This window comes from Rattus rattus, chromosome 12 (genome assembly GCF_011064425.1).
Source record: "Rattus rattus isolate New Zealand chromosome 12, Rrattus_CSIRO_v1, whole genome shotgun sequence".
Classification (NCBI taxonomy): Eukaryota; Metazoa; Chordata; class Mammalia; order Rodentia; family Muridae; genus Rattus; species Rattus rattus.
In genome coordinates, this window is record NC_046165.1 from 4,218,241 (window position 1) to 4,227,964 (window position 9,724).

The following is a 9,724-nucleotide window of genomic DNA, read 5'->3' on the forward strand; positions in this document are numbered from 1 at the left end:
AGCACCCCTCCATGGCCTTTGCATGGCTCCTGCCTCCAGGTTTCTGCCCTCCTTGAGTTCCCTCAGTGATGACCAGTGATGTGGAAGTGTAAGCCAAACAAACCCTTCCTTCCTCAAGTTGCTTGGATATGGTGTTTTGTCACAGTAACAGTAGCCCTAACTATGACTGCGGGTTCAGGGGGAACTGTCTCTTCTCTGTGCTTTCCCTTCCTCCTCCTCCTCCTCTTCCTCCTCCTCCTCCTCCTCTTCTTCCTCTTCCTCTTCCTCCTCCTCCTCCTCCTCCTCCACTTCTTCTTCTTCTTCTTGTTTTTTTTCTAATTTCCTTCAACATCTTCCCTTGTTCCCTTTTTTTTTATTGGGTATTTTATTTATTTACATTTCAAATGTTATCTCCCTTCCCAGTTTCCCTTCTGAAAACCCCCTATCCCATTCCTCCCACCCCCTGCTTCTATGAGGGTGCTCCCCCACCCACCCATCCATTTCCTCCCTCCTCCCTGCCTTGGCATTCTCCTACACTGGGGCATCGAGCCTTGACAGGACCAAGGGCTTCTGCTCCCATTGATGCCCAACAATGCCATCCTCTGCCACATATGCAGCTGGAGCCGTGGGTCCCTCCATGTTTACTCTATGGTTGGTGTTTTAGTCCCTGGGAGCTCTGGTGGACTCTGGTTGGTTGATATTATTGTTCTTCCTATGGGGTTGCAAAGCCTTTCACCTCCTTCAGTCCTTTCTCTTACTCCTCCATTGGGGATCCTGTTCTCAATTCAATGGTTGGCTATGAGCATCTGCCTCTGTATTTGTCAGACTCTGGTAGAGCCTCTCAGGAGACAGCTATATCAGGTTCCTGTCAGCAAGCACTTCTTGGCATCAGCAATAGTGTCTAGGTTTGGTGGCTACATATGGGATGGATCCCCAGGTGGGGCAGTCTCTGGATGGTCTTTCCTTTGGTCTTTGCTCCGCACTTTGTCTCCATATTTCCTCCTGTGAGTACTGTGAGTATTTTGTTCCCCCTTCTAAGAGGGACTGAAGCATCAACGCTTTGGTCTTCTTTCTTCTTGAGCTTCATGTGGTCTGTGAATTGTATCTTCGGTATTCTGAGCTTTGGGGCTAATAGCCACTTATCAATGAGTGCCTACCACATGCTTTCCCTTCATAATTAAAAATTATTTTCAGAAAAAATTCTAGCTTGGTGTTGTGAGACCAAACAGGAAAAATAAACCCTGAAGGTTAAGGTTATGCTTGTAGTTAGTAAGTTCCTGTTGTGATATATTTGTTTGACCCATTTGCACCAGATGTGCTTGATCACATGTGGGCATAAGGTAAGTGGGCAAGAACTATGTCAGGATACATGCTTGCCCCTGATTGGATGTCATGGGAAACGGGGTGAGTTGTGGGTTTTGACATTTTAAGCCCCTACAAAATGTGACTCAGGGCTATTTTCTGGTAACTCAGAGATGGACCTGGTCAGAGAGTCTGTCAACCTTGGCTTTGAAGTGTGGTAGTGGTCTTATCTTCTAGGGGTGGGGTTAATAATAGTGTGTGTGCATGTGTGTTTGAGCTCTGGTGTGTGGTGTGTGAGACTGGTGTGGGGGTACTGGTGTGTAGCATGTGAGCACCAGTGTGTGACTTTTTTTTTCTTTTTTTCGGAACTGGGGACCGAACCCAGGGCCTTGCACTTGCTAGGCAAGCACTCGTCCACTGAGCTAAATCCCCAACCCCGCAGTGTGTGACTTCTGATGTGTGGTGTGTGAGACTGGTATGTGGGCACTGATGTGAGCACAGGTGTATAGTGTGTGAGCACTGGTATATGGGTGCTGGTGTGTGGGCACTGGTGTATGGGCACTGGTGTGTGGGTGCTGGTGTGTGAGCACTAGTGTGTGGGCATTGGTGTGTGGGCACTGGTGTGTGAGCACTGGTGTGCAGGCACTGGTGTGTGGGCACTGGTGTGTGAGCACTGGTGTGTGGGTGCTGATGTGTGCGCACTCTACCCCTGGTTTCTTGCTCCCACTGAGGAGATCTGTCCAGGTTGGACATGGCTTCCATTTGTTCATTAATATGTCTTCCCATCATGGAGCTATTAGCACTTGTGTTCTAAGGAAAACAGCCAATGGCCAGCGGTACACAGGCTGCATTTCCTGTATCTGTGGATGCAGGATCTTCCAACGAGCTCCATCGATATCAAATGCTCTATAATGGGCAGCGTATACAAACAGCTGGAGCTTACATCGAGTTCTGACCCAGGCCTGCAGCAGCCTGCCGAGAGCAATATGCCCCACTCTGCAGCAATGCGTGCAGCCCGGAAGTGAAAACAGTCAAGTGTCCCCCAAAATGGCGGACGGATAGAGGAAGGAGAATAGTATTGAGCCATAGAAAGCAGGCTGCCGTCTGCGACAACCTGGATAGAAGTGGAAATCATGGTATTTCGTGAAAAGCTCAAAGCACAGAAAGATGAAACATGATGTCACCCATGTATGGAATGTAAGGGCTGATCTCAAGGAAGTTAACAGGTAATCGGTAGTTACCAGAGGCTGAGGTGTTTGTCAGAGTGGAGAGGGAATGAGGGGGAAGGCTCATCACAGAAGCTTCCCTAATTTATTTTTGTTCCTGTTTCCAGTTTAAGTTCTTCTAGAGAAAGCCAAGTGAGATGGGCTGTGGCCCCATGGAATTGGAGCCAGAGCTGACTGCGAGAGCAGGCTTGGGAGGGGCCAGGGCAGGAGGGAACATCTGGGTTTTTTTTTTTCTAAACCCCTCTCATGTAGTTAAACTGGTCTCGATCTTGCAGTGTAGGCAACACTGACTGTGAATTCCTGATCCTTCTACCTCTGCCTCCTGACTGGTGGGACTGACCACATGAACTGCATCACCCATTTCATGTGGTGCTCGGAATGGAACGGAGTCCTCTCTCCATGCTAGGCTTTTGCTGCATCCTGGATCTAATTCCCAGGTGTTTGATTTCCTTTTCCAGAGGCTTTGCTCCCCACTGCCACACACTGGCCCCATGTGCTGGGGGTGCTGATGTGAAGAGAATCAGTGAGCAACACTGGCCTGAATCGATTCTGGCAAGAACCATGCATCCACATGTCGGGTGACCATGGCAGGAAAACAGACAGGAAAGAGGACAGGGAGACTGTAGATAGACAAGATGCCATTCTCAGAAGCATAGCTCGACAAGCACAGTGCTAAACGGTTGTTTTACCTTTTCGTGGATGACTCTCATTCTGGAGCTAAAGGCATAGACCCCACCCCAAGCTTCCTGGATCAGTTTCTACTGTGTGAACCTACTTGTTTCTAAGGAGATACTTTGTTTTAACATGAGGCTGTGTGGGCATCACCTGAAGCGTGCTTCTGTCTTACATAGCGGGTCTGACTGAATTAGGATCTTTGCCCAAGGCTACGGAATTAATGGGAAGGCCTGTTATTAATGCGTGATATACCCTCAGGAGCCACTTACGCCCTGCAAGCTGTGGTGTCTTGGGAGACGATCCTGATGTCATTCGAATATAAGGAAGCACAGAACAGAACCAATCACAGGAAGTAGAAGACACAGTTAGCAGCCAGGGGCAGCTGTGTATTTAGATTAGGAGGGGTCCTGAGCTCTGCCGATGAGTAAGTCATTTCAGCCATAGCCCCTGTGTTGAGCAAGTTACCAGTGGCAGAGAAACCTCACTGAGTTGGTATCTTTCCCCGGTGGGCAGTGTGAAACATTGTATCCATCTCTATCAAGGACATTTTTCACAAAATCATAGCATTTCAGCCAGGACAGAGCAGCCAATCATTAGCAGTAAACAAGAGCTTCCAAACGCCCTTCTTGTGTAGACCAACAGGATGAGAAAGCCACAGGAAAGCCCAGGGAAGTCCGCATCTGATGCTTTGAGACTGGAACGTTTAGAGCGAGGGCTGACATTTCATCAAAGACGTTGTTTCTAACTATTATTCACAAGTTGATCCGACTTTCAGGAAATGAAAAAAAGAATTGTCAGTCTGAAGACTCATAATCTTTCAGAAAAGGGACCACTGCTCTTTCGAGGAACACTTAAAGATGTCACTGCAGTACCCAGATTGCCTGGTAGACTGCAAAATCACTTCTCCGGGGTCCGGTCCCAGCAGGTGTCTAGTCTTAAGGGAGCCACGTCTGTGTTGATGGTAGATGGGGAGGGGGATATAAAGATGAATTTATATTTTTTCCCACCCTGAGGCATTTTGTGCCATTGATGGTCATGCTTATCAACATGAGGGAAGTCCCTCTAGGGCACCAAGAGGAGTCATTCAAAATAATCAGGGAAGGTGTTTTCCCCACACCAGGTCAGCTTGGGAGACATTTTGTTACTGACACGAGTTTCTTTTCCCCCCAAACAATGAGTGTCTGTGTGCTATTTTTTTAAAAGTAAAATGAAATTCTGCATTTTTATAAAACTTGATAAAGGCTAGCGTTTCAAACAGTACAGGCAGCCCCCAGTTTTCAGAGATGCACATACACCTGTCATCTCCAGGGCTTGACTCTCTGTGCTTGGTCTGTTCTGACGTCCCCACTTTCTGAAAGGTGGTGCCCATCCTTCACCAGCTCTTCTGTTTCCCGTTGGGTGCCTTCCCTCCTGGGCTCTGGATGTGAAGGAGCAGGTTTAACAGACAACCCTGCAGATCTCCATGGCTCCCCTCCACCTTGGCGTCTTCTCCTTTCGCATCCCTTTGAGCAGAGACAGGAGATGAAGGCGCTGAACACGGGGTACAGCCAGACCTGGCCTTGGTCAGTCCTGGGGCCTTTTCTCAGCTTCCAGACTCCAGGGAACTCAAGCTTTTCAGCTGAGCAAGGCATGCTTTACCCAAGCTCCTGTTCAATGTTTTCTATGTGAGCAGATGGTCAGCAATTGTCCCCCTTTCCTCCTCTCCTCTCATCATCTGTAAAACCAGGATGACGTTCAAGATTACATATATCACGGGTCTGGATCATCAGTGTTAGGACTCAACACAATACCATGTATTTCTTAATGATCCTGTAATTGGAAACTAGCACACAACTATCGATTCCCCTTGCACATAGATTGAAAAGAACTCCACTCTTGTTTGTGACTTAATTGGATATGATTTGACCTAAGAGACTACAGCAAGTAGCCAGAGTCTTCTGTAAGGTTTACTGGATTATAAGAAAATGTCGCACCGGGTTGGGGATTTAGCTCAGCGGTAGAGCGCTTGCCTAGCAAGCGCAAGGCCCTGGGTTCGATCCCCAGCTCCGAAAAAAAGAAAAGAAAAAAAAATGTCGCACCATTGGTTTTAGTCCCTGGGGTGGCTCTTATTCTAAGGTCGGTCAGAGGGAGTCCGGGGGGACTGACTGATGTTTACTAAGTGGTATTAATTAACAAAAGGTGAATCTACACATATGGTGAAGTGGGGGTTTTGATTACTTTGCCTTTTCAATTCTCAAAAGCATATTTTAGCACATCCTTCTGATTCTGGGAAAGCAAAGTTCCCAGGAATGGGTCTGGGGAATTTGACCGCAGGGTCAGACTCTCACTCTGTATCTCACACCAAAAGGCTGTGCTCTGTAGACCTCATTCTTCCAACTACACCGGGAGAAACTGTACTGCGTTGTTAAGATACTAGTACTGACATGAGCCATATTGAGTTTCTTTCTTTCTGGATTTTATTTCTGATACAGGGTTCCACATTATATAATGTGGAAAGGTTAGTTTAGACTATCAAAAAGCTAGCTTGCTCCTAAAATACCAGGAAATATTGATTTCAGTTACACGCTTTCTAACTAAAGATTTATTTTTTTGTGTGTGTGTGTGTGTGTGTGTGTGTGTGTGTGTGTGTGTGTGTGTGTGTGTGTGTCTGAAGGGGGTTGAAGCTCTGCTCACAAAGACCAGAATAGGGCACGCAATCCTTTTGATCTGGGTTTGTGGTAGCATCTTGAGTGTTAGGTGTGTGCTGGGATCAAACTCTGGTCCTCACTCTTTACAGCAGGTCCTTTTAACTGCTGAGCTCTCTGCCTAACCCTGCTACACACTGACATTGAGATAGCATTGGTATCTTGGCTCTTTCTGGACCCTGAGTTAGAACCCAGGTCTCTGTAAAGATGACTTAATTCACTACTGACTGTTCCTCAGAAAGTCTCTGGAACATCGTTAGGAGAGTGACTCAGCAGACCGAGCTCTGGTTTGCCTGGGAGTGAGGCCGCTCGCTGGGAAGGAAGGAAGGAAGAAGTGATGATAGCCACAGATATCCTTACAGAACCTTAAGACAAAGCAGACTTCAGGCAGCCTTGACCCAGTGTCTCAAGGATGCGTCACAGGCTCTCAACTTTCCCCCTTCCTTCTTCTTGGATGTTACATCCTGACCAAGTCCCCTTCTTGTTTATCGGCTTCGTGGAAGACAAGAGGCCTGGTATGGCTAGAGCCTGTGAATGATTGGGGAAGCAGGTCACACGTGGCCTTGTACTCCTGGCTAAGAGTTGAAGGCCTGTGTTCAGAGCAACAGGAGGAGGCTTGGTGACTATAGCATGGACTGTTGAAGAGTCAAAGAGAGGGAGAGAAAGCAGGGATCTAAGCAATGAGGTGGCTGCCCCAGATCCTCTGCTGGGTAAAGCTTCGGTGTGTGGGGAGAAAAAGAGAACCCAAGGCCGTTCATTGAACCAAACTTTAGCATGTTGTCCCTGATGTGATTTTTGCCAGGAGCCCATGAGGTATACCTATGCTTTTTATGTTAAATTGTTTGGGTTTGGGTATATGAAAACTCTGAGACACTGGAGAAAAAGATAGTGACTAATATACTAAACGATACGGAATCAGACCCCTCAAATCACTCAGATGTGAGAATTAGCAGCAAGGCATGAATTACGTATGTGTAAGACAAAGGCAGCACTGGAGAGGGATGGCGCCCCAAGAAAAGAAGAGTGAAACCTCAGAAAAACAAGTCTGGGCTCTGTGAGACCCAAGGAAAACTCCTTCTTCAATGCCTTTATTAACATATATTGATTGTGTATACTCAACAATCAGTTTCATTGTGTCATTTCCTGTGTGTGCAACGTATTTATGGTCCTCTCTTGTCCCCCTGGCTCAATAATGAGGAAACATATGTGGTCAATGAAATGTGAAAAGGTAGTCATCCTCCTGCTAGTCAGGGGAATAGACAACCAATGACGGGTTTCAGTTTCTGCCCCTCGGATCAGCCAACATCTAGAGGATTCACAGCACGCTGTGCTGGCCAAGGGGTAGGAAACACACATATATATATCACTCCAACAAAAGTGATCAGCTTGCATTTATATATTTACACATACACACACATACATTCATAAACACACATACTCACACACTCATACACACATACACATACTCACACACACACCTACACATACTCATACACTCATACACACACATTCACACACTCATACATACTTATACACACACTCGCACACTCATATACACACACACACACACACATACACACACACAAATAATAATTAAAGAGAGCCTATCAACTTGAGAGTAAGGGCAGGGCCTGAGAGGGTTTGGAGGGAGGAAAAATAAGGAGTAAAACTGCTGTAATTTTATTTTAATAAAAATATATTTAAAAGACTATTCCAGAAAACAAACCCAGGGGGGGGAAATTACAAAACACCTACAAGTCTCCAAATCGTGGAAATCCCATAATATCTTTGCTATATATATTAAAACAAGCTGTTAGATAATGGTTATATCAGTTTAGCAACTCATGACCTAGCCCATGATCTATACATGTACATATATGTGTGTGTATATATACACATACATAAACACAAGGACATGTAGGGAAAATAGTATTGTCAATAGTATTTATGTCAGATTGTTGGGTTAGGATGACATTAGAGATTATTAACTATATGTATCATCGTTGATCATGACCTCTCTCTGTCTCTCTCTCTCTGTCTCTCTGTCTCTCTGTCTCTCTCTCCATATATATATATATATGTATATATATATATATATATATATTTGTTGAAGTTGTACATAAAGAATTTGGTAAGATATGTGGAAGAAAAACAGCTTGCTTCCTTTTTAAATTTTTAAAGCTTTATTTACTCGCATTTCCAATCTGTTTCTCCTCTTAATCCACTGTGTTCTTTGTTATTATTCTTCATGGCTTGATTGGTGATCACAGTTGTTTCCAAAACAGAAGTCCTTTAAGTTGGATGGGCACCAACCTGGATAGCAGGCCAGCAGGCTATACTCCATACATGAAATATACTACATTTTTACAGATGATGATATGTGCCACCATGGCATATGTTGTATGTTAAAGCTGATGATCACCTTTAGCGAACAGCTAAAGTAACTTATGCACATTAAGCCTGAAATAATCCCTGGAACCAATGTCATTGTTCTTTACATAGTAATTTATCCGATTCCAGATAAATTCCTACACCCATGCTTCGTTCATGGTGTGACTTTGTACTCCTTCTTTGCCAAGGAACATGGATCATGTGTAACAATGTGGACACATTCAGCCCTCCAACAGAATATTTGGTTGAGAAAATAGAGTGGAAAATTGCTTTGTCTCAAGATTATTTGGTGTAGACTCTTGTGTGGTGAATGGACACGTTGAAAAATCAGAGAAATTCCTCATGAGAATTTCTGTGGGATGCTGGAAGGCATCCCTTGGGCTCCATCTTCGGAAGGAAGTCATTGCATTTGCTTGAAGCACCAGAAGTCAGCAATGGGACTTCCCAGGCTGTGGTGGTTTGAATAAGAATGGCCCCCATAGGCTCATACCGTTGAATCATTGGTCATTCGGGAGTGGCACTACTTGAGAGGAATTAAGAGGCGTGGCCTTGTTGTTGGAGGATGTGCGCCACTGGGGGAGGGCTTTGGGGTTTCAGGGGCTTAAACCAGGTCCAGTGCCTCCCTTCTTCCTTCTGCCTGTGGGTGCCGATGTAGAGGGCTCGGCTCCTCTAGCACGTCCTGCCTGCCCCCAGGCTTTCTGTCATGACGACAGTGGGCTAAACCTCTGAACTGTAAGCCAGGTCCAACTAAACGCTTTCCTTTTATAAGAGTTGCCTTGGTTATGACGTCTCCTCACAGGCCCGGAACATGGCAAAGACTCAGATCAAATTCAGTTCTTCCTAAGAGCCCTTTCCCCCACCCCCAATGAATATAACCAAAACTTTTCTTGGAATGTGTCAAATTTAATTACTTTTCACTTGTGTTTGGAGCATTCCTGTGAGACATTGGAGAAAATCGAAATCTCACAGAATACTCTTCCGTCCATTCTGATATTTTAAAAAGTGGTAGGATTCCATATCATAAAATTTATGATGGCACCATTGGTAGTGCTTGGTTCAGAATGTGTTCACATGGTTGTGTAACACACGGCCTTAAGCTTCTTCACCTTTGAAAACTGAAATTCTCCATCCATATGAACCATATTCTGAACTAGTTACTTCAAAGGCACTGGCACCCACCATTCCACTTTTCCTGACTATTATTCAGCCTCTCTGAAGAACTCATAGAACTGGCATCATATACATCTATTTTTTGGTGACTTTTCGCTTTTTTTGACTTCAGATCACATTCTTAAAGTTCAATTATGTCGTTGAATGTTTAGCCTTTCTTTCCTTTTCCAGGTCAAATATTGTTCCATTAGAATATACATACATACAGACAGACATACATACACATATACATATATATTCAAAAAGTTTAGTTATAAAGTAAAAGACTCATTTATAAAATAAAATTACTTAAACTCA